General features: G+C 39.3%; 3 long non-coding RNA genes across 3 annotated transcripts in view; all 3 read right to left on the bottom strand.

Moving 5' to 3' along the window:
* Positions 1-27, bottom strand: part of LOC143112367 (uncharacterized) — a 1,366-nt gene extending 1,339 nt beyond the window's left edge. The window contains exon 1 of the long non-coding RNA XR_012984727.1: positions 1-27. This exon is cut by the window's left edge and continues 142 nt beyond it. This is a non-coding gene — a long non-coding RNA (uncharacterized LOC143112367).
* A 6,538-nt stretch (positions 28-6,565) lies between these two features.
* On the bottom strand, positions 6,566-7,130 carry LOC143112492 (uncharacterized). Its single transcript, XR_012984766.1, has 3 exons — positions 7,008-7,130; positions 6,778-6,871; positions 6,566-6,700 (listed from the first exon to the last, which is right to left on the bottom strand). It is a non-coding gene; the product is annotated as an uncharacterized LOC143112492 (long non-coding RNA).
* A 10,028-nt stretch (positions 7,131-17,158) lies between these two features.
* On the bottom strand, positions 17,159-17,732 carry LOC143112456 (uncharacterized). The gene is made up of 3 exons (XR_012984753.1): positions 17,610-17,732; positions 17,380-17,473; positions 17,159-17,302 (listed from the first exon to the last, which is right to left on the bottom strand). It is a non-coding gene; the product is annotated as an uncharacterized LOC143112456 (long non-coding RNA).
* Positions 17,733-25,784: the final 8,052 nt, after the last annotated feature.

Below are 25,784 nucleotides of genomic sequence, written 5' to 3'. Positions count from 1 at the left end.
ACACGCGGCGGAACAAATATTTCTGGCAGGCGGACCGGAAGACTAGAGCAAAAGAGAGAACTTGTGTACCGAAGATGTACTTTCATTGGCTAACCGCCTAGCGTTAACCTCTCGACGCACCGCCGCGCCGCCTTCCCGAGATGCATAGCGGACGCGTTAACTACACCTTGCGCTCTCCATAGGAAACCAATGGGCTATGTGCGGCGCGGTGGGCTTTGCCGCGAATGCGTACCCAATGCGTCATGTGAAACGCCTGTGTGGGTTGCATTGTCCCTCTCGCACGATACAGGTGTTGAAAACGGCAACTCCTCTAAGCTGGCATTAGATGGGCATGTCACATATTATTGACTTTTTTGGTTAGGCCTACCAAGCGCACATTTATATTTGAATTAAGATTATGGATCATTTAAAATAAAAGCAAATTGCCCGCACTGTTACTGAAAGCGTCCGATATGTCGCTCTTAGAAAGGCCAAATCCGAATGCGTCCTGTGAAACGCATATGTGGGTTTTATTGAATAAAGCCATGAGCGTCTCTCTCGCACGATAATGTGTTGAAAACGGCCAATCAAATCCTCTATGCAGGCAATAGATGGCATGGGCATGTCACATATTATTGTGTTTTTTGGCTAAGCCTAACAAGCACACTTTCATGTTTAAATTAAGGTTACTGGATAATTTGAAACAAGACCAAATTGTCCGCGCTTTTACTGAAAGCGCCAGATATGTCGCCCTTGGATTGAAGGCCAAATCCGAAAGCGTCCTGTGAAACGTGGGTTGCATTGGAGAAAGCCATCTCTCTCTCGCACGGTAAAGGTATTGAAAACGACCAATATACTCCTCTATGCGGCCAATAGATGGCACGGGCATTTCACCTGTTATTGTGTTTTTTTTTGTTAGACCTACCAAGCACACGTCCAGGTTTAAAATAAGGTTAGGCTAATGGATAATTTAAAACAAAACCAAATTGTCCGCACTGTTGCTGAAAGCGTCGGATATGTCGCCCTTGTATTGCAATTTGGCCAAATCCGAATGCGTCCTGTGAAACGCCCGTGGGTTGCATTGGAGAAAGCCATGAGCCCAGAGCGTCTAATAACATCGCTGGTGGTTTTACGCTGAAGTTGGTTGAAAGCCATGAGCGTGCACCTACACGCGAAAGGGTGCTATATGCGTGGACAGAAAACGCCGAAGGACGTGACAAAACGGCCTTATATGACGCCCTGAGATGAGAAAGGGTTGGGCAGGCAGACCAACAGTGGCTTCACTGTAAGAAAGTCTTCACTGTAAGACTGTTTCAAGATCCACCATAAAGTGGCACTTAAACAAAAATGGGCTGCAAAACCCTTTACTTTGCCTATGCCAAAAACAGCATTTTTATGCCAAACAGCACCTAGGGCTCAGAACTTCGGGAGCAAAGTTGTTTGGAGCGATGAGACCACATGTCATTTTATGATCGATCATAACCATAAATGGTAGGTTTGGAGAAGATTAACAAGGCCTAACAAAAATGTCATATTTCTTACTGTGAATCATGGAGGCAGATCTCTGATTGTTTGTTAAGTTTTTTTTTGGTGGTGGGGGGTGGGCAAAGGCACAGTTTTTCTCAGTCACTTTGGTGCATTTCTCAGATCAGAATTGGAATTCTCAAAACTGGTGCACATCATTAAAGCAGTTTCTCTCCATCTTGAACAAACAGCAGTGCTTTAGTACATCCATGCATTTTGTACAAATGTCTTCAGTTTTCTACATTTTCAATTGCTAATGTCATGCTGGTCAAAATGCACTGGTTACATGCTGAATAATCCACATTGGCCTTATTTCACTGCTTGAGTTATTCCATGCAAAAGTGTTGTACCAGCTGTCATAAATTGTCATAGTCTGTCTAGCATATGTATATATATTGTGATCTGACAGACAGATGTACAGTGGTGCATAGCCCTGACCAATTTAATTAAAAGAGAAAAATAAATAGCAAAGATGATCTGGGCCTACTAAATTGACCATTGTGTTATTGCATGTGAGCAGGTAGGCTACATTTCCTCTGAGATCATGATTGCAAACAAGATTTATGTCAAGGACTCATTACCAATTCCCCAGGCATTCCTTTCAGGCAGTCCACTGTGAGTGGTGTTATTTTCTTTTTCACAATTTCTGAATTGCAAGACAGACACAGACACGTTTCTCTTGAAACTCACCACCAGCATAAAAACACATGTAGGCTAGATAGGCCTACACTCAAGCATGAATTGAACTCCCATACTCTAGTCTAAATAACACAGCTTTGTTCAGTGATGTAGCCAACTTATTGTAAATTCTTAGATAAAACAATTTTGTCAGCTGAGAGGATGTGCTTGAACGTTTATCTCTGTTGTCTGGCCAGTATAAAATCCGAGATGTTGGGGGTAGCAGTAACATTGTAACATGGTGGTATGGGGGTGTTTGCTGCAGATTTCTTTCTTGTATATAAAAGCAGGTGTAACCATAAAAGAAGTTGGGCCATGCCATGTCAAATCAGACCAAATCCAGGAAAATGGTTGCTGCACCGTCTCAGATTTTGCTCAAGATTTGAGACATGCAAAATATTTTTTTGTTAAATTCCAATATTTTCATACATTTTTTCACCCTATATTTTGTGTAATGTTTACACTCTCAGAAATGCCTTATCTTGGGGTTATGGGCATTAATATCTTGAAAAATATTATTCCTAGCCTGTCCAAACTTTGTAGGGTGGAAGACAGACATGTTCTCGTTATGATTAGTCAGTTCAAAGGTTGTACTGCATGCCAATTAGTTTTAAATAAGGCCATGTATAAATTGCAAAATTGATATCGAGGGTCTTGTTAACTAATTTTTTTTTTGTATCCACATGGCACCAATAATTATTTTGTATGCAAATGCTTTATTAATGTTGAGCCAATATTTGAAGTCTCTGCAACAAATCCACATGAGATATTAAGGATTAAACAAGGTGTGATTGCTTTTTTTGGCAATGTTTATAGGACTAAAATGGTATGTGGGGTAGCTAGTAGGAGCACAAAATCGATTAGGGAATAGCTCAGTTTATACTCATTTCATGTACAAAGTTCCAAAGATGTACCATGTTTCATTCATAGATACACTTACTTGGTTACATTACATATACCTATGGGTTTTCATTTTTGACCCTGAGGCAAAACAATGATTTTGACTCAATTTATTTATATTGGCACTTTCTACACTAAATACCCATACACTGAGCTACTTTCACATAGATTTTCAAGTTACTATTACTACTAAGACAAAGGATTTGAACAGAAATATTGTACAGGCCTTGCATTGGTTTTGGGACCCATTCTTGATATAGATCAGGTTTAAACAAAATCCGAGATGGTTCAGCAACAACCTTATCTGATTTGACACGGAATGACCCAATTAGGCTTACAACAGGACCATAGTCAGAAATGTCCCTTAATCCTTACTGGATAGGATCTACACCAAAGAGAAACCATGAGGCCGTTGTGAGTCACTCTGTTTCCTTTTGGCTAAAGCATGTTGCCTGACATGAACTACATGTATAAACATGGTATCTGCTGTTTTCTACCATTTCTACCACCTTTAGCAGACACTGTTGTCCAAAGTGGCTTATATATGTCAACTATATGACAAGGGATTACATTGTCCCCGGAGCAGCTTTAAGTGCCTTTCTCAAGGGCACAATGGTGGAAGCCAGGAATTGAACCCACAACTTTCAGACTACTGCACTTTAGCCCAGCTCCTTGATAGACCCAGAGCCTGAGCGTAGTGGAGTGTTAAAAATCAATGTTATGAATGTAATTGAGGGTGTGGTATCTTCTTTCCTCCCTAACGTCCGGGGCAAGCAGTCGGACCGTGGCTGGAACAAAAGCTGCTGCGGAACCTTGGCTTGTGAGTGGTAATGCTTACTGGCCAATGATGTCCAGAGTTCTTCCACCTCAACACCCAGCAAAATAATATTACTCAGAGTATGATCGGCTTGGCTTATACTAATAATTGACTCACTAACCGAATGATAGGTGCGGTTTTGGGTTGATATGTGTGTATCTTCACCTCCTCTTGCATTTTACTGGATTTGTAAAACAACAAAGGGGTGCTCTAATTGTTTGGTACACAAGTTGCCCATTGCTGCTCAAACGACTGACTCCCAGCAATAATCAGCACCATTTCAGTAAACATTTTTTATCGAGTCATGACTGTACACCATGGGAATACTTGATATGTTTAATACTCTACTCCTGTTGGCGGTTTCCTTGGCTACTGTTTTCTATCTTGTGTATTAAAGGGCCATGCAGTTGGCTGTTGGTGTAGCACCTCGACCACAGTTTCCCCTTGTTATTGTCAGAGTGTTAGTCCAGCAGTCTGTATCTGCCTCTGTTTAAAAGTGGTCACATTTTTCAAAATATCAGAGTTGCAGTCACCACAGTGCTTTGATTTGGTTCCAGTCTTCATTTGTTATTGGAAGGCCCATTACAGCTTGTGTATGTTAAATAAATGCATTTATAAATATAAAAAATAATTTGAAATGAAATTGGATTTTATTCAAACTGGCATCAAAAAAAGTTAATCTTTGAACAGACTAATATTGATCTGAAAAAATATTGTCAACAATTGTGCACATTGCTTGATCCACAAAGTCCATCTTAAAAGGTTAATGTTTTTCACCACGGTTCAGCGATCGCAATGGCCCAAATCCTTTTTTAAATCTCCTTCTTAAACACAGCATCTGAGAAGAGAAATAAGATTTTATGTCACGTTTTACACTGTAAATAGACAAAAATGTTAATGTATGAAAACCTGTCTATTCAACTTACACATTTCCACCACCACAGTATGAACTATGGCCTATATATTCATTGTTAGTGCATTTCCGATAACACCTCCCATTCTCACATCCAGCGTAGACATCTGGAAAGAGTACACACAGTTTCTATTCAATGGAAGTCAAAAACAGGAGACAAAATGTATAATTGTTAATGTAACCGAGATGATTCCATCAAAAGGAAACAGACTGATAATAAAGTTAAACTGTACTTACTGCACACCAGTGCACTCATCACCATCAGTGCAAAGAACAGCGCGATCACTGGCCTCATGGTTTCTCTCATCATTTTTGAATGTCTCTTAAATCAGCAAACCAGACATTTTTACTAAAGTTGCATTGAAATAATTCAACAAGTGTATTTTTTCAGGTAACTATGACAATTAACCAATATTTGAGATGTGTGAAACACTTTTTGACTGAAATGGTAGACCAAACATACGCCCTTGTAGGCAGCCAAAACTTTTTTAGGGTGGAAGACACCAAAACTGAAATGTTTTCAGTATGACTGAATCATTAAAAGTGTGTAAGACATTCTCTTTGATTTGACCTTAAGGGTAGTATAAACTTGTTTTTGTATGCATTTGGTATCAATCATTATTTTTTTCTTTTCATACTATGCTTTCATAATGTTGTAGCAATAATTGAGTTGTCTACATATAATGGATTTTAAGAAGGGGAAGATTGTGTTTTTCGTCATTTTCATAGAATTAAAATTATATGTGGGGTAGCGAGTAGGCACTTGAAAATATGTGAAAGTAGCTCAGTGTATGGGCATTAGTACAACGTGCCAATGTTGTACCATAGATAAATAAATAAAGTCAAAATCATTTTTCAATCATTTTCTTTTTGCCTCAGGGACAAGAATGAAAATGAGGGAGAATGAAAAATTTAACCAAGTAAGTGTATTTATGTATGAATGAAACATGGTACATCATTAGCACTTTATACACAAAATGACTGTAAACGGAGCTATTCCCACATTGATTTTCATCTTCCTACATGCCATTTTTAGATTTGCAAAAGGCAATCACACCTTATTTTATCCTTAATATCTTCATGTGCATTTGTGGCAGAGACCTCAAATATTGGTTCAACATTAAAGGTGCTCTAAGCGATGTTCGGTAACGCCACTTCTGTTGACGTTCAAACAAAACAGAGCTAGCTCGGCACTCCCTCCCCCTCCTTCCCGTGCAACTGACATGTGGATGTGAAAAAAGAGTTTACAAGACCCTCAATATCACTAGTTTTGTATTATGAAAGCATTAGAATTTAACAAAAACATTTAACAGGTCTGTAGACAAACTTTGAGCAAAATATGCAGCAACCATTTCCCTGGATTTTGTCTGAATTTACATGGAATGATCCAATGTGCAAAGGGCCATACAGCCGGCTGTTGTTGCAGCAGTTAGACCACAGATGCCCCTTGTCATCGTCAATGTGTTAGTTGGTCCAGCAGTTTGTATCTGTCACTGTTTAAAGGTGGTCACATTTTCAAAAATATCAGAGTATGTCAGTCACCACAGTGCTTGAATTTGGCCCCAGTCCTCTGGGAATTAAGTCATGTAGCTTCATCCTATTTTTCAGTGTTTTGGAAAGTCCAATCACAGCTTATGTGTGTGAAATAAATACATTTCCTAATCTAAAAATATATTTGAAATGAATGCAACCATACTGACTGATGTGGAATCCATTCGTTTTTTAATGAAATTTGCATCAAACAAAGTAATTTCTAAACAGACCAATATTGATTAGAATCAATATCAATGTGTTAATAATCATGCTGCTTGATCCACAAAGTCTTCCTTTAATAGTTCACATTCTTCCATAGTCCTCACCAGCCGCCATCTCCTTTGTTAACACAGCATCTGAGAAGAGAAACATGATTTCATGCCACATGTTGCACACAGTAGCCAAAGATGTTAATAAACAAAATTCAACTTACACATTTCCACCACCACAGTATGAACTATGGTCTATATATTGATTTCTTTCGCATTTCCGGTAACAGCCCCCATTCTCACATGCAGCGTAGACATCTGTAAAGCGTACACAATATTATATTAAACTATTCAATGGCAGTCAAAAGCAGCAGACATATTCATACTCCACAGTTCATACAGGATGACTCCATCAAAAGGAAACAGACTGATAGTAAAGTTAAACTGTACTTACTGCACACCAGTGCACTCATCACCATCAGTGCAAAGAACAGCGCGATCACTGGCCTCATGGTTTCTCTTTGTGGTGTTGATGCTATTCAGTAATGGTTAAGGAAAATGTCTGACTCCGCACAGGTTGCTCCTGTATTTATCTGAGAACTCTGTGATAACATTCAGGCTGTTACCACACACAAGTTGCCTCATCTAGGATTTTACCGGATTTGTCAAACGACAGCGACAAAACAAACACAAAGTGTACAAATACAGGGTCTGTTTGAGCAGACAACTTTATTTAACATGGAAATTCCCAAGGAAAACAAAAATATCTAAAAGAGCTGTCAAACAATTTGTGAGAAACTTTAGTTGAACTGCATACATCCAATGATTTGAAAATAGCAGTCGGTAGTCTTCAAAGCCTGATAGTGATAGAAAGAAGTGACGAATTAGTGGCCCGATTGATACCAAGGCAGGCAGACCAACAGTGGCTTCACTGTAAGAAAGTCTTCACTGTAAGACTGTTTCAAGATCCACCATAAAGTGGCACTTAAACAAAAATGGGCTGCAAAACCCTTTACTTTGCCTATGCCAAAAACAGCATTTTTATGCCAAACAGCACCTAGGGCTCAGAACTTCGGGAGCAAAGTTGTTTGGAGCGATGAGACCACATGTCATTTTATGATCATAACCATAAATGGTAGGTTTGGAGAAGATTAACAAGGCCTAACAAAAATGTCATATTTCTTACTGTGAATCATGGAGGCAGATCTCTGATTGTTTGTTAAGTTTTTTTTTGGTGGTGGGGGGTGGGCAAAGGCACAGTTTTTCTCAGTCACTTTGGTGCATTTCTCAGATCAGAATTGGAATTCTCAAAACTGGTGCACATCATTAAAGCAGTTTCTCTCCATCTTGAACAAACAGCAGTGCTTTAGTACATCCATGCAGTGGATTTTGTACAAATGTTTTCAGTTTTCTACATTTTCAATTGCTAATGTCATGCTGGTCAAAATGCACTGGTTACATGCTGAATAATCCACATTGGCCTTATTTCACTGCTTGAGTTATTCCATGCAAAAGTGTTGTACCAGCTGTCATAAATTGTCATAGTCTGTCTAGCATATGTATATATATTGTGATCTGACAGACAGATGTACAGTGGTGCATAGCCCTGACCAAGGGGTATTTTACTGTATATTGGTCATTTTTAATTTCCACAATGCTGTAAAAGCCTTTGTTGTCTTTATATTGCCACAATGTCTCTCAACAGTAAACAAATTGACTCTCTTGCAATCAACCCCATTCACACACACAATAATGTGTAACGTTGTAGTTTTGAAATAGCTATGCCACATAGAAAACGGTGCTGCCTTGCACATTTTTCATCAGAAAATACTTACAGAGTAAATTGTCATATTGACAACAGTACAAAGCAGTTTGGCTATTTTGACAAACAATGGCATAAGGACTTGTCATTTTGATTGCACTGACAGTTTCATTGGTATACTTGCTTTTGAGACATAGACTAAGCATGTTGAGCAAGATACACACTTTTGCAGATAATCCATTATGTGGTGCAATTTGCACTAATTGTTTTGAGAAATGTTTTTTAAAGCCAATCCATGTTGATACAGGTCATTAAAATATATATATATATATATATATATATTTTCCAAATCCATTCAGCCCAGTTCAATGCCTTGCCAGCACCAGTTGTAAAGGTCATGTAAAATAAAGCCAAACCATGTTCATATAGGTCATTAAAAAAATAAACAGATAAAGTATTTTCCCAATCCATTCAGCCCAGTCCTATGCCCAGCTAGCTCCATTCAAACTTAGTCACGTGTACAGTTGTATAGATTATTACATTGAGAAATTTTCTATTTAATACACTTTCATACAGATATTATGCACATCCACGCATCACTACTATTCAAGTTAAGTTACTCATCATTGCCAGGCAAGAAGTCCACAATCAATTCCACGATCTGTGGAGCTTACAGACAACGTTTAATTACTATAGGTTCTGTATGCTATTTAAAGCCGACCTAACGATGAGTCCCTTCATGACGGTGTGTTGCAATGCATTCTGGGTGCTGTGCTGTGATTCGACGGCTCGTCACCTGACCCACCAAACAACGATGTAAAAATAAATCGCTACCAAGGCTCCAAATAGCAACACACTTACACCGTAGCATAATGAGGGTATCTACATGTAAACCGAAGCATTGAGAACTGTGTAAGTCTACAGGCAGTTTATTAAAAAGAAAAACAGTACCGTTCACGTCTCGTTCACATATACAGACGGGCGCCATCTTGGGAAAACACAACTCTCTGGGATGCTGGCGCGTCCTCCTATTTGGGTTGCCAAATTAGCAAAGGCCAACTGTCAACAGCTGTCAGTTGTAGTCATGAACGCCTACAAGAGGCAGGCACATTTCCAAAATTAAAACAAGAAACAAATTAAGTGGACATCGGAGGAGCTTCCTGAGATGGTGACGTCTTCGTCAAACTAAGAATATCAAGTCTGACGCAGAGCTGGCCATATTTCTCCACAACAGGTAGCCTATGCTAAACTTCATCTGCATCGCTAACTTCAGCTAAATATGTTACGTTGGTTAGAGAGGGATTTTTTGTTTTCACTGTTTCCGTAATGTGTAGCTGTCATGGCTGGAGAAACGTTAAAGCAGCTGCAGGTCAACTAACGTTAGCTAAGTCTTCATTACATCTGGCAACCCAGAAGAGGCTCGCGTCTGGTAGTCTTGAGAACGTTCACCAGTGTTTTGATTTTGGCCTACAGAACGTTCGTAAACAATCCTACAAATCGCACCTTTAAATCTCGTGTGAAACCTTGTTGCCGGAACACCTGGGAAGAGGCAACAGGATAGCAGCATGAAAGACACACAGGATACACACGGAATTCGAACGAATTTGAAGACATCGAAGAACAAACCCTTTTAGTTTGATGGACGTCCTTATCAGTCTATGGTCTAACTTATGAACGTGTCGGGTCAACGTCAACGATATGTAAGTTAGGCTAACGTAAACGTTAGCTATTTGCTGTTGTCATATGCTTTACGTGATGGCCATTCATCATACTGAATCAGAATGACCTTAGCTCTCAGTAAGTTACAGTTTATTATAGTCATGTGATTGAACAGACTACATGGTTATCTTCCTTAGACTTCGTAGATGTAGTTACTACAATTTGGAAGCGAAATTCGAAGTGTAAATATGGTTTTAATGTGTAAACAGAACAACCGCGATTTTGCTAGCTAGAAAAAAGGAAGTGAAGTGAATGGAGTCATTTTAGGTACTACTTTCACGATGTCTGTAGTTCTTTCAAAATGTATCTTATCTTGAACAGACTACGTGGTTATCTTCCTTAGACTTCGTAGATGTAGTTACTACAATTTGGAAGCGAAATTCGAAGTGTAAATATGGTTTTAATGTGTAAACAGAACAACCGCGATTTTGCAAGCTAGAAAAAAGGAAGTGAAGTGAATGGAGTCATTTTAGGTACTTTAGGTCGAAATTCGAAGTGCAAATATGGTTTAAATGTGTAAACAAGACGCCTGATTAATATATGTTAATTAATGGGCACAGTATTATTGGGTACAGTAATGGGCTATCAGTAGTATGTAAACAGTTCATGTGTTATGCGATTTACATAAACTAGTAAACAACAGAAATGTTAAAAGCTGGTATTGTGTTTCCTGAATTCTTACATTCAGGCATTCAAATGAAATGTAATTAAATAGCATATATATACTCTATCAGTGTATGATGCTTGCATGAGGGAAACATCCCAAAACAACGGCACCCATATAATTGCTGTTGTTTTGAGAAGTATTTCTCATGCAAGCATCATGCAACAATGCAAAAACAAAGAAACTAGTGTAGGCCTAATTATGACCGCCGCGCAGCGAAGCGGCGGTCATATAGGTTTAGTCAGATTTTTTTTTTTTTCTTTTTCGCATGCCCAAATTTCTGTCAATGATTCCCGGGACACTGAAAGACCGGGGTACACGAAACTTGGTGGGCATGTAACCCCACATGGATAGCATGGAACCATCGTTTTTCGTTTTGATCTGTAGCCCCCCCGCTGGACTGGACCCCCCGAAAGGAGGGTAGGGCAGACACAGTTTTCTGTGAATATCTCGAAAACCGTAGGGTTTAGGAGGACCATTTTTTTTTTGTATGTTGATCTCAAGGGGCCATGTCAACCCATTCCATAACCACTCATTTCATGTATAGCGCCACCTAGTTAAACACAAAAAAGTAAAAATGAGGTGTTGTAATTGAAGGTATCTGTGACCTAACAAAGTCAAAACTGTACAAAATTGGAAGTGTAGGATCATTATGACACCCTCTGTATGCACGCCAAGTTTCGTGGAATTCCGTTCATGGGGGGCCACACAATAAATTCATTTATGTTACTATACACCAACTGGCCTGTAGATGGCCGGAGACAGTTTTCTGTGAATATCTCGATAACCGTAGGGCCTAGGAGGTCCACCTTTTTTATGTATGTTGGTCTTAAGGGGGCATGTCAACCCATCCCATTACCACTTATTTTATGTATAGCGCCACCTAGTTAAAAATGAAAAAGCAAAAAATTAGGTGTTTTCATCACAATATCTCTGGCTGACAAGGTCAAAACTGCACGAAATTAAAAGTGTAGGATCATTATGACACCCTCCGAATGCATGCCAAGTTTTGTGTACTTTCGTTCATGGGGGGCCTTACAATAAAATAATTTATGTGTACATTTAGTGACGTACACCAACAAGGATTCCCGGGACACTGAAAGACCGGGGTACACAAAACTTGGTGGGCATGTACCCCCACATGGATAGCATGGAACCGTCATTTTTCGTTTTGATCTGTAGCCCCCCCGCTGGACTGGACCCCCCGAAAGGAGGGTAGGGCAGACACAGTTCTCTGTGAATATCTTGAGAACTGTAGGGCCTAGGATGACCATTTTTTTCTGTATGTTTGCCTCCAGGGGTCATGTTAACCCATTTCATGTGCACACATGTGCACAGATACACACACACACACACATACATTCACAGTAATCATACGTATGACACATACTCACACAGTAGACATATGTACGCTTGCATGCACAGGCACATACGCAGGCACAAACACAAGCACGCACGCACACACACACACACACACACACACTCACACACACACACACACACACATAACATAAACATAACACAAACAATCAAGAATTTCTCAGAATTATAAACAGGCAAGATGGAGGTGGGGTTGTATAAAATGAATTTTACATGTGAAATCTATGAACTAATCATGTTTTGGTACTTGTTGTCTAGCAGATACCAGTGAGAATTGAGTGTGGATAATGCAATTTAGTGAGACAGTTAGAATCATATAGGCCTTTCAGCGTGATTTCTTTTTGTGGAAAAAATGTGCTGGACTGGGCGGCGGTCATATTTTGTACCGCTCTGCGGTACATCTAGTTATATTTTACATTAGTAAAGCAGTACTCTAATGTGCATGCTTTCACAAACTTTTGTGAACAATCTTAGCACTTTAAACATTGACTGTTTTGAAGTGCATGTATAGCAATATAGTATAAAAATAATTGTGATATCATTACAATTTGATAGGGGTTGGGAGGAGGGGGTGGGTTCATGTAGGTGGGCCCTATGACCCCAAAGTATGCCTTGACTGGGCCTCAGGTCAAAGAAGTTTGAGAAATGCTGATGTAGACGACAAAGCAGCAAGGAGGCGTCGTGTGATCATTTGAACAAGTTTTATGACAAGGTCGACGAGGGTGGGAAAAATCGTACATTTCTGTGCAAACTTTGCCCGCACTTCAGTCACATTGTCTTTTAAGAAAATGCAGTCCTTTTTTCGGTTCCAGCAGCCAACAACCTCAAAACTGACCCTTCAGGCCTCTCAGGAGGCGCTGGCCTTTAACCGCAGCCAGAAGAGAGTCAGCAGAAATTTGATTGCCTTTAAAAAATCTGACTTCTTAAAAAATCTTAAACTGGGTGCATTACGTGATTTTTTCTGAGATTCTGATACGTTTTTAACCATGACCTATACACAGTTCTGGTTTGAAAATGTATCTCTTAAAATAATCACTTTATGCCGTCAGCTTAAGATGGCTTACTAGCAACTAACTAATTACCCTAGCAACAACCTAGAAACCACCCCTGTAATGTCAACCTAGTGACCACCATAGCAACCAGCATAGCAACCATGTTATTTATGCGTTTTAGCTTATTGGATGTTGCGTTAATGCAGAAAACTTTTGATCCGTGTGCCCGATTTTCATAAATGAGGTACCGTTGGAATCCTTGGATGAGGCCGAGTTCCATGCCCCTGATCAAACCCACTCTTGCAGTTCCTCGGAACCGCAATTCTAGTTGCAGTTTACCAACAGATGTCGCCAACAACTAAACTTATCTAAAGCTGTTTAATTTGGTAAAATCATATCACGTTCAGTTGTAGGGTTTTTCCAAAGTTCACCTTACCAAGAGCCGTTTCCCACTCATCATTTCATTACGTTGTGAAAGTGTCACTTGTAGTGTTACTTTTTCACTACACAATTAGATTGTTTGATCATAATTGATAACAAACGCCAAAAAAGCGTCCTGAAATGCAAAGCAAACTAGGCTAATAGGCTAACGTTACCTGACTATATCTCTGATAGCTAAAAGAAATAGCAATCCCAGTTTAAGCATAATCAGAAATAGCATTGCTGAGGCAAAACAATGATTTTGACTCAATTTATTTATATTGGCACTTTCTACACTAAATACCCACTGAGCTACTTTCACATAGATTTTCACATTACTATTACTACTAAGACAAAGGATTTGAACAGAAATATTGTACAGGCCTTGCATTGGTTTTGGGACCCATTCTTGATATAGATCAGGTTTAAACAAAATCCGAGATGGTTCAGCAACAACCTTATCTGATTTGACACGGAATGACCCAATTAGGCTTACAACAGGACCATAGTCAGAAATGTCCCTTAATCCTTACTGGATAGGATCTACACCAAAGAGAAACCATGAGGCCGTTGTGAGTCACTCTGTTTCCTTTTGGCTAAAGCATGTTGCCTGACATGAACTACATGTATAAACATGGTATCTGCTGTTTTCTACCATTACCTTTAGCAGACACTGTTGTCCAAAGTGGCTTATATATGTCAACTATATGACAAGGGATTACATTGTCCCCGGAGCAGCTTTAAGTGCCTTTCTCAAGGGCACAATGGTGGAAGCCAGGAATTGAACCCACAACTTTCAGACTACTGCACTTTAGCCCAGCTCCTTGATAGACCCAGAGCCTGAGCGTAGTGGAGTGTTAAAAATCAATGTTATGAATATAATTGAGGGTGTGGTATCTTCTTTCCTCCCTAACGTCCGGGGCAAGCAGTCGGACCGTGGCTGGAACAAAAGCTGCTGCGGAACCTTGGCTTGTGAGTGGTAATGCTTACTGGCCAATGATGTCCAGAGTTCTTCCACCTCAACACCCAGCAAAATAATATTACTCAGAGTATGATCGGCTTGGCTTATACTAATAATTGACTCACTAACCGAATGATAGGTGCGGTTTTGGGTTGATATGTGTGTATCTTCACCTCCTCTTGCATTTTACTGGATTTGTAAAACAACAAAGGGGTGCTCTAATTGTTTGGTACACAAGTTGCCCATTGCTGCTCAAACGACTGACTCCCAGCAATAATCAGCACCATTTCAGTAAACATTTTTTATCGAGTCATGACTGTACACCATGGGAATACTTGATATGTTTAATACTCTACTCCTGTTGGCGGTTTCCTTGGCTACTGTTTTCTATCTTGTGTATTAAAGGGCCATGCAGTTGGCTGTTGGTGTAGCACCTCGACCACAGTTTCCCCTTGTTATTGTCAGAGTGTTAGTCCAGCAGTCTGTATCTGCCTCTGTTTAAAAGTGGTCACATTTTTCAAAATATCAGAGTTGCAGTCACCACAGTGCTTTGATTTGGTTCCAGTCTTCATTTGTTATTGGAAGGCCCATTACAGCTTGTGTATGTTAAATAAATGCATTTATAAATATAAAAAATAATTTGAAATGAAATTGGATTTTATTTAAACTGGCATCAAAAAAAGTTAATCTTTGAACAGACTAATATTGATCTGAAAAAATATTGTCAACAATTGTGCACATTGCTTGATCCACAAAGTCCATCTTAAAAGGTTAATGTTTTTCACCACGGTTCAGCGATCGCAATGGCCCAAATCCTTTTTTAAATCTCCTTCTTAAACACAGCATCTGAGAAGAGAAATAAGATTTTATGTCACATTTTACACTGTAAATAGACAAAAATGTTAATGTATGAAAACCTGTCTATTCAACTTACACATTTCCACCACCACAGTATGAACTATGGCCTATATATTCATTGTTAGTGCATTTCCGATAACACCTCCCATTCTCACATCCAGCGTAGACATCTGGAAAGAGTACACACAGTTTCTATTCAATGGAAGTCAAAAACAGGAGACAAAATGTATAATTGTTAATGTAACCGAGATGATTCCATCAAAAGGAAACAGACTGATAATAAAGTTAAACTGTACTTACTGCACACCAGTGCACTCATCACCATCAGTGCAAAGAACAGCGCGATCACTGGCCTCATGGTTTCTCTCATCATTTTTGAATGTCTCTTAAATCAGCAAACCAGACATTTTTACTAAAGTTGCATTGAAATAATTCAACAAGTGTATTTTTTCAGGTAACTATGACAATTAACCAATATTTGAGATGTGTGAAACACTTTTTGACTGAAATGGTAGACCAAACCTACGCCCTTGTAGGCAGCCAAAACTTTTTTAGGGTGGAAGACACCAAAACTGAAATGTTTTCAGTATGACTGAATCATTAAAAGTGTGTAAGACATTCTCTTTGATTTTCTACAAGGCTATAGATTTGGGAGAAAAAAAGTGCAAAACCAGTGACCTTAAGGGTAGTATAAACTTGTTTTTGTATGCATTTGGTATCAATCATTATTTTTTTCTTTTCATACTATGCTTTCATAATGTTGTAGCAATAATTGAGTTGTCTACATATAATGGATTTTAAGAAGGGGAAGGTTGTGTTTTTCGTCATTTTCATAGAATTAAAATTATATGTGGGGTAGCGAGTAGGCACTTGAAAATATGTGAAAGTAGCTCAGTGTATGGGCATTAGTACAACGTGCCAATGTTGTACCATAGATAAATAAATAAAGTCAAAATCATTTTTCAATCATTTTCTTTTTGCCTCAGGGACAAGAATGAAAATGAGGGAGAATGAAAAATTTAACCAAGTAAGTGTATTTATGTATGAATGAAACATGGTACATCATTAGCACTTTATACACAAAATGACTGTAAACGGAGCTATTCCCACATTGATTTTCATCTTCCTACATGCCATTTTTAGATTTGCAAAAGGCAATCACACCTTATTTTATCCTTAATATCTTCATGTGCATTTGTGGCAGAGACCTCAAATATTGGTTCAACATTAAAGGTGCTCTAAGCGATGTTCGGTAACGCCACTTCTGTTGACGTTCAAACAAAACAGAGCTAGCTCGGCACTCCCTCCCCCTCCTTCCCGTGCAACTGACATGTGGATGTGAAAAAAGAGTTTACAAGACCCTCAATATCACTAGTTTTGTATTATGAAAGCATTAGAATTTAACAAAAACAAACAGGTCTGTAGACAAACTTTGAGCAAAATATGCAGCAACCATTTCCCTGGATTTTGTCTGAATTTACATGGAATGATCCAATGTGCAAAGGGCCATACAGCCGGCTGTTGTTGCAGCAGTTAGACCACAGATGCCCCTTGTCATCGTCAATGTGTTAGTTGGTCCAGCAGTTTGTATCTGTCACTGTTTAAAGGTGGTCACATTTTCAAAAATATCAGAGTATGTCAGTCACCACAGTGCTTGAATTTGGCCCCAGTCCTCTGGGAATTAAGTCATGTAGCTTCATCCTATTTTTCAGTGTTTTGGAAAGTCCAATCACAGCTTATGTGTGTGAAATAAATACATTTCCTAATCTAAAAATATATTTGAAATGAATGCAACCATACTGACTGATGTGGAATCCATTCATTTTTTAATGAAATTTGCATCAAACAAAGTAATTTCTAAACAGACCAATATTGATTAGAAACAATATCAATGTGTTAATAATCATGCTGCTTGATCCACAAAGTCTTCCTTTAATAGTTCACATTCTTCCATAGTCCTCACCAGCCGCCATCTCCTTTGTTAACACAGCATCTGAGAAGAGAAACATGATTTCATGCCACATGTTGCACACAGTAGCCAAAGATGTTAATAAACAAAATTCAACTTACACATTTCCACCACCACAGTATGAACTATGGTCTATATATTGATTTCTTTCGCATTTCCGGTAACAGCCCCCATTCTCACATGCAGCGTAGACATCTGTAAAGCGTACACAATATTATATTAAACTATTCAATGGCAGTCAAAAGCAGCAGACATATTCATACTCCACAGTTCATACAGGATGACTCCATCAAAAGGAAACAGACTGATAGTAAAGTTAAACTGTACTTACTGCACACCAGTGCACTCATCACCATCAGTGCAAAGAACAGCGCGATCACTGGCCTCATGGTTTCTCTTTGTGGTGTTGATGCTATTCAGTAATGGTTAAGGAAAATGTCTGACTCCGCACAGGTTGCTCCTGTATTTATCTGAGAACTCTGTGATAACATTCAGGCTGTTACCACACACAAGTTGCCTCATCTAGGATTTTACCGGATTTGTCAAACGACAGCGACAAAACAAACACAAAGTGTACAAATACAGGGTCTGTTTGAGCAGACAACTTTATTTAACATGGAAATTCCCAAGGAAAACAAAAATATCTAAAAGAGCTGTCAAACAATTTGTGAGAAACTTTAGTTGAACTGCATACATCCAATGATTTGAAAATAGCAGTCGGTAGTCTTCAAAGCCTGATAGTGATAGAAAGAAGTGACGAATTAGTGGCCCGATTGATACCAAGGCAGGCAGACCAACAGTGGCTTCACTGTAAGAAAGTCTTCACTGTAAGACTGTTTCAAGATCCACCATAAAGTGGCACTTAAACAAAAATGGGCTGCAAAACCCTTTACTTTGCCTATGCCAAAAACAGCATTTTTATGCCAAACAGCACCTAGGGCTCAGAACTTCGGGAGCAAAGTTGTTTGGAGCGATGAGACCACATGTCATTTTATGATCATAACCATAAATGGTAGGTTTGGAGAAGATTAACAAGGCCTAACAAAAATGTCATATTTCTTACTGTGAATCATGGAGGCAGATCTCTGATTGTTTGTTAAGTTTTTTTTTGGTGGTGGGGGGTGGGCAAAGGCACAGTTTTTCTCAGTCACTTTGGTGCATTTCTCAGATCAGAATTGGAATTCTCAAAACTGGTGCACATCATTAAAGCAGTTTCTCTCCATTCTCTCCAAACAGCAGTGCTTTAGTACATCCATGCAGTGGATTTTGTACAAATGTCTTCAGTTTTCTACATTTTCAATTGCTAATGTCATGCTGGTCAAAATGCACTGGTTACATGCTGAATAATCCACATTGGCCTTATTTCACTGCTTGAGTTATTCCATGCAAAAGTGTTGTACCAGCTGTCATAAATTGTCATAGTCTGTCTAGCATATGTATATATATTGTGATCTGACAGACAGATGTACAGTGGTGCATAGCCCTGACCAAGGGGTATTTTACGGTATATTGGTCATTTTTAATTTCCACAATGCTGTAAAAGCCTTTGTTGTCTTTATATTGCCACAATGTCTCTCAACAGTAAACAAATTGACTCTCTTGCAATCAACCCCATTCACACACACAATAATGTGTAACGTTGTAGTTTTGAAATAGCTATGCCACATAGAAAACGGTGCTGCCTTGCACATTTTTCATCAGAAAATACTTACAGAGTAAATTGTCATATTGACAACAGTACAAAGCAGTTTGGCTATTTTGACAAACAATGGCATAAGGACTTGTCATTTTGATTGCACTGACAGTTTCATTGGTATACTTGCTTTTGAGACATAGACTAAGCATGTTGAGCAAGATACACACTTTTGCAGATAATCCATTATGTGGTGCAATTTGCACTAATTGTTTTGAGAAATGTTTTTTAAAGCCAATCCATGTTGATACAGGTCATTAAAAAAAAAAATATATATATATATATTTTCCAAATCCATTCAGCCCAGTTCAATGCCTTGCCAGCACCAGTTGTAAAGGTCATGTAAAATAAAGCCAAACCATGTTCATATAGGTCATTAAAAAAATAAATAGATAAAGTATTTTCCCAATCCATTCAGCCCAGTCCTATGCCCAGCTAGCTCCATTCAAACTTAGTCACGTGTACAGTTGTATAGATTATTACATTGAGAAATTTTCTATTTAATACACTTTCATACAGATATTATCCACATCCACGCATCACTACTATTCAAGTTAAGTTACTCATCATTGCCAGGCAAGAAGTCCACAATGAATTCAACGATCTGTGGAGCTTACAGACAATGTTTAATTACTATAGGTTCTGTATGCTATTTAAAGCCGACCTAACGATGAGTCCCTTCATGACGGTGTGTTGCAATGCATTCTGGGTGCTGTGCTGTGATTCGACGGCTCGTCACCTGACCCACCAAACAACGATGTAAAAATAAATCGCTACCAAGGCTCCAAATAGCAACACACTTACACCGTAGCATAATGAGGGTATCTACATGTAAACCGAAGCATTGAGAACTGTGTAAGTCTACAGGCAGTTTATTAAAAAGAAAAACAGTACCGTTCACGTCTCGTTCACATATACAGACGGGCGCCATCTTGGGAAAACACAACTCTCTGGGATGCTGGCGCGTCCTCCTATTTGGGTTGCCAAATTAGCAAAGGCCAACTGTCAACAGCTGTCAGTTGTAGTCATGAACGCCTACAAGAGGCAGGCACATTTCCAAAATTAAAACAAGAAACAAATTAAGTGGACATCGGAGGAGCTTCCTGAGATGGTGACGTCTTCGTCAAACTAAGAATATCAAGTCTGATGCAGAGCTGGCCATATTTCTCCACAACAGGTAGCCTATGCTAAACTTCATCTGCATCGCTAACTTCAGCTAAATATGTTACGTTGGTTAGAGAGGTATTTTTTGTTTTCACTGTTTCCGTAATGTGTAGCTGTCATGGCTGGAGAAACGTTAAAGCAGCTGCAGGTCAACTAACGTTAGCTAAGTCTTCATTACATCTGGCAACCCAGAAGAGGCTCGCGTCTGGTAGTCTTGAGAACGTTCACCAGTGTTTTGATTTTGGCCTACAGAACGTTCGTAAACAATCCTACAAATCGCACCTTTAAATCTCGCGTGAAACCTTGTTGCCGGAACACCTGGGAAGAGGCAACAGGATAGCAGCATGAAAGACACACAGGATACACACGGAATTCGAACGAATTTGAAGACATCGAAGAACAAACCCTTTTAGTTTGATGGACGTCCTTATCAGTCTATGGTCTAACTTATGAACGTGTCGGGTCAACGTCAACGATATGTAAGTTAGGCTAACGTAAACGTTAGCTATTTGCTGTTGTCATATGCTTTACGTGATGGCCATTCATCATACTGAATCAGAATGACCTTAGCTCTCAGTAAGTTACAGTTTATTATAGTCATGTGATTGAACAGACTACATGGTTATCTTCCTTAGACTTCGTAGATGTAGTTACTACAATTTGGAAGCGAAATTCGAAGTGTAAATATGGTTTTAATGTGTAAACAGAACAACCGCGATTTTGCTAGCTAGAAAAAAGGAAGTGAAGTGAATGGAGTCATTTTAGGTACTACTTTCACGATGTCTGTAGTTCTTTCAAAATTTATCTTATCTTGAACAGACTACGTGGTTATCTTCCTTAGACTTCGTAGATGTAGTTACTACAATTTGGAAGCGAAATTCGAAGTGTAAATATGGTTTTAATGTGTAAACAGAACAACCGCGATTTTGCAAGCTAGAAAAAAGGAAGTGAAGTGAATGGAGTCATTTTAGGTACTTTAGGTCGAAATTCGAAGTGCAAATATGGTTTAAATGTGTAAACAAGACGCCTGATTAATATATGTTAATTAATGGGCACAGTATTATTGGGTACAGTAATGGGCTATCAGTAGTATGTAAACAGTTCATGTGTTATGCGATTTACATAAACTAGTAAACAACAGAAATGTTAAAAGCTGGTATTGTGTTTCCTGAATTCTTACATTCAGGCATTCAAATGAAATGTAATTAAATAGCATATATATACTCTATCAGTGTATGATGCTTGCATGAGGGAAACATCCCAAAACAACGGCACCCATATAATTGCTGTTGTTTTGAGAAGTATTTCTCATGCAAGCATCATGCAACAATGCAAAAACAAAGAAACTAGTGTAGGCCTAATTATGACCGCCGCGCAGCGAAGCGGCGGTCATATAGGTTTAGTCAGATTTTTTTTTTTTTCTTTTTCGCATGCCCAAATTTCTGTCAATGATTCCCGGGACACTGAAAGACCGGGGTACACGAAACTTGGTGGGCGTGTAACCCCACATGGATAGCATGGAACCATCGTTTTTCGTTTTGATCTGTAGCCCCCCGCTGGACTGGACCCCACGAAAGGAGGGTAGGGCAGACACAGTTTTCTGTGAATATCTCGAAAACCGTAGGGTTTAGGAGGACCATTTTATTTTGTATGTTGATCTCAAGGGGCCATGTCAACCCATTCCATAACCACTCATTTCATGTATAGCGCCACCTAGTTAAACACAAAAAAGTAAAAATGAGGTGTTGTAATTGAAGGTATCTGTGACCTAACAAAGTCAAAACTGTACAAAATTGGAAGTGTAGGATCATTATGACACCCTCTGTATGCACGCCAAGTTTCGTGGAATTCCGTTCATGGGGGGCCACACAATAAATTCATTTATGTTACTATACACCAACTGGCCTGTAGGTGGCCGGAGACAGTTTTCTGTAAATATCTCGATAACCGTAGGGCCTAGGAGGTCCACCTTTTTTATGTATGTTGGTCTTAAGGGGGCATGTCAACCCATCCCATTACCACTTATTTTATGTATAGCGCCACCTAGTTAAAAATGAAAAAGCAAAAAATTAGGTGTTTTCATCACAATATCTCTGGCTGACAAGGTCAAAACTGCACGAAATTAAAAGTGTAGGATCATTATGACACCCTCCGAATGCATGCCAAGTTTTGTGTACTTTCGTTCATGGGGGGCCTTACAATAAAATAATTTATGTGTACATTTAGTGACGTACACCAACAAGGATTCCCGGGACACTGAAAGACCGGGGTACACAAAACTTGGTGGGCATGTACCCCCACATGGATAGCATGGAACCGTCATTTTTCGTTTTGATCTGTAGCCCCCCCGCTGGACTGGACCCCCCGAAAGGAGGGTAGGGCAGACACAGTTCTCTGTGAATATCTTGAGAACTGTAGGGCCTAGGATGACCATTTTTTTCTGTATGTTTGCCTCCAGGGGTCATGTTAACCCATTTCATGTGCACACATGTGCACAGATACACACACACACACACATACATTCACAGTAATCATACGTATGACACATACTCACACAGTAGACATATGTACGCTTGCATGCACAGGCACATACGCAGGCACAAACACAAGCACGCACGCACACACACACACACACACACACTCACACACACACACACACACACATAACATAAACATAACACAAACAATCAAGAATTTCTCAGAATTATAAACAGGCAAGATGGAGGTGGGGTTGTATAAAATGAATTTTACATGTGAAATCTATGAACTAATCATGTTTTGGTACTTGTTGTCTAGCAGATACCAGTGAGAATTGAGTGTGGATAATGCAATTTAGTGAGACAGTTAGAATCATATAGGCCTTTCAGCGTGATTTCTTTTTGTGGAAAAAATGTGCTGGACTGGGCGGCGGTCATATTTTGTACCGCTCTGCGGTACATCTAGTTATATTTTACATTAGTAAAGCAGTACTCTAATGTGCATGCTTTCACAAACTTTTGTGAACAATCTTAGCACTTTAAACATTGACTGTTTTGAAGTGCATGTATAGCAATATAGTATAAAAATAATTGTGATATCATTACAATTTGATAGGGGTTGGGAGGAGGGGGTGGGTTCATGTAGGTGGGCCCTATGACCCCAAAGTATGCCTTGACTGGGCCTCAGGTCAAAGAAGTTTGAGAAATGCTGATGTAGACGACAAAGCAGCAAGGAGGCGTCGTGTGATCATTTAAACAAGTTTTATGACAAGGTCGACGAGGGTGGGAAAAATCGTACATTTCTGTGCAAACTTTGCCCGCACTTCAGTCACATTGTCTTTTAAGAAAATGCAGTCCTTTTTTCGGTTCCAGCAGCCAACAACCTCAAAACTGACCCTTCAGGCCTCTCAGGAGGCGCTGGCCTTTAACCGCAGCCAGAAGAGAGTCAGCAGAAATTTGATTGCCTTTAAAAAATCTGACTTCTTAAAAAATCTTAAACTGGGTGCATTACGTGATTTTTTCTGAGATTCTGATACGTTTTTAACCATGACCTATACACAGTTCTGGTTTGAAAATGTATCTCTTAAAATAATCACTTTATGCCGTCAGCTTAAGATGGCTTACTAGCAACTAACTAATTACCCTAGCAACAACCTAGAAACCACCCCTGTAATGTCAACCTAGTGACCACCATAGCAACCAGCATAGCAACCATGTTATTTATGCGTTTTAGCTTATTGGATGTTGCGTTAATGCAGATAACTTTTGATCCGTGTGCCCGATTTTCATAAATGAGGTACCGTTGGAATCCTTGGATGAGGCCGAGTTCCATGCCCCTGATCAAACCCACTCTTGCAGTTCCTCGGAACCGCAATTCTAGTTGCAGTTTACCAACAGATGTCGCCAACAACTAAACTTATCTAAAGCTGTTTAATTTGGTAAAATCATATCACGTTCAGTTGTAGGGTTTTTCCAAAGTTCACCTTACCAAGAGCCGTTTCCCACTCATCATTTCATTACGTTGTGAAAGTGTCACTTGTAGTGTTACTTTTTCACTACACAATTAGATTGTTTGATCATAATTGATAACAAACGCCAAAAAAGCGTCCTGAAATGCAAAGCAAACTAGGCTAATAGGCTAACGTTACCTGACTATATCTCTGATAGCTAAAAGAAATAGCAATCCCAGTTTAAGCATAATCAGAAATAGCATTGCTGAGGCAAAACAATGATTTTGACTCAATTTATTTATATTGGCACTTTCTACACTAAATACCCACTGAGCTACTTTCACATAGATTTTCACATTACTATTACTACTAAGACAAAGGATTTGAACAGAAATATTGTACAGGCCTTGCATTGGTTTTGGGACCCATTCTTGATATAGATCAGGTTTAAACAAAATCCGAGATGGTTCAGCAACAACCTTATCTGATTTGACACGGAATGACCCAATTAGGCTTACAACAGGACCATAGTCAGAAATGTCCCTTAATCCTTACTGGATAGGATCTACACCAAAGAGAAACCATGAGGCCGTTGTGAGTCACTCTGTTTCCTTTTGGCTAAAGCATGTTGCCTGACATGAACTACATGTATAAACATGGTATCTGCTGTTTTCTACCATTACCTTTAGCAGACACTGTTGTCCAAAGTGGCTTATATATGTCAACTATATGACAAGGGATTACATTGTCCCCGGAGCAGCTTTAAGTGCCTTTCTCAAGGGCACAATGGTGGAAGCCAGGAATTGAACCCACAACTTTCAGACTACTGCACTCTAGCCCAGCTCCTTGATAGACCCAGAGCCTGAGCGTAATGGAGTGTTAAAAATCAATGTTATGAATGTAATTGAGGGTGTGGTATCTTCTTTCCTCCCTAACGTCCGGGGCAAGCAGTCGGACCGTGGCTGGAACAAAAGCTGCTGCGGAACCTTGGCTTGTGAGTGGTAATGCTTACTGGCCAATGATGTCCAGAGTTCTTCCACCTCAACACCCAGCAAAATAATATTACTCAGAGTATGATCGGCTTGGCTTATACTAATAATTGACTCACTAACCGAATGATAGGTGCGGTTTTGGGTTGATATGTGTGTATCTTCACCTCCTCTTGCATTTTACTGGATTTGTAAAACAACAAAGGGGTGCTCTAATTGTTTGGTACACAAGTTGCCCATTGCTGCTCAAACGACTGACTCCCAGCAATAATCAGCACCATTTCAGTAAACATTTTTTATCGAGTCATGACTGTACACCATGGGAATACTTGATATGTTTAATACTCTACTCCTGTTGGCGGTTTCCTTGGCTACTGTTTTCTATCTTGTGTATTAAAGGGCCATGCAGTTGGCTGTTGGTGTAGCACCTCGACCACAGTTTCCCCTTGTTATTGTCAGAGTGTTAGTCCAGCAGTTTGTATCTGCCTCTGTTTAAAAGTGGTCACATTTTTCAAAATATCAGAGTTGCAGTCACCACAGTGCTTTGATTTGGTTCCAGTCTTCATTTGTTATTGGAAGGCCCATTACAGCTTGTGTATGTTAAATAAATGCATTTATAAATATAAAAAATAATTTGAAATGAAATTGGATTTTATTCAAACTGGCATCAAAAAAAGTTAATCTTTGAACAGACTAATATTGATCTGAAAAAATATTGTCAACAATTGTGCA

The sequence above is a fragment of the Alosa pseudoharengus genome, unplaced genomic scaffold (assembly GCF_046254945.1).
Source record: "Alosa pseudoharengus isolate Yale_2024_CS ecotype anadromous, Long Island Sound unplaced genomic scaffold, YU_APseudo_1.1 YU_APseudo_1.1_scf_8, whole genome shotgun sequence".
NCBI lineage: Eukaryota > Metazoa > Chordata > Actinopteri > Clupeiformes > Clupeidae > Alosa > Alosa pseudoharengus.
This window is presented reverse-complemented; position numbering and strand designations above follow the sequence as displayed.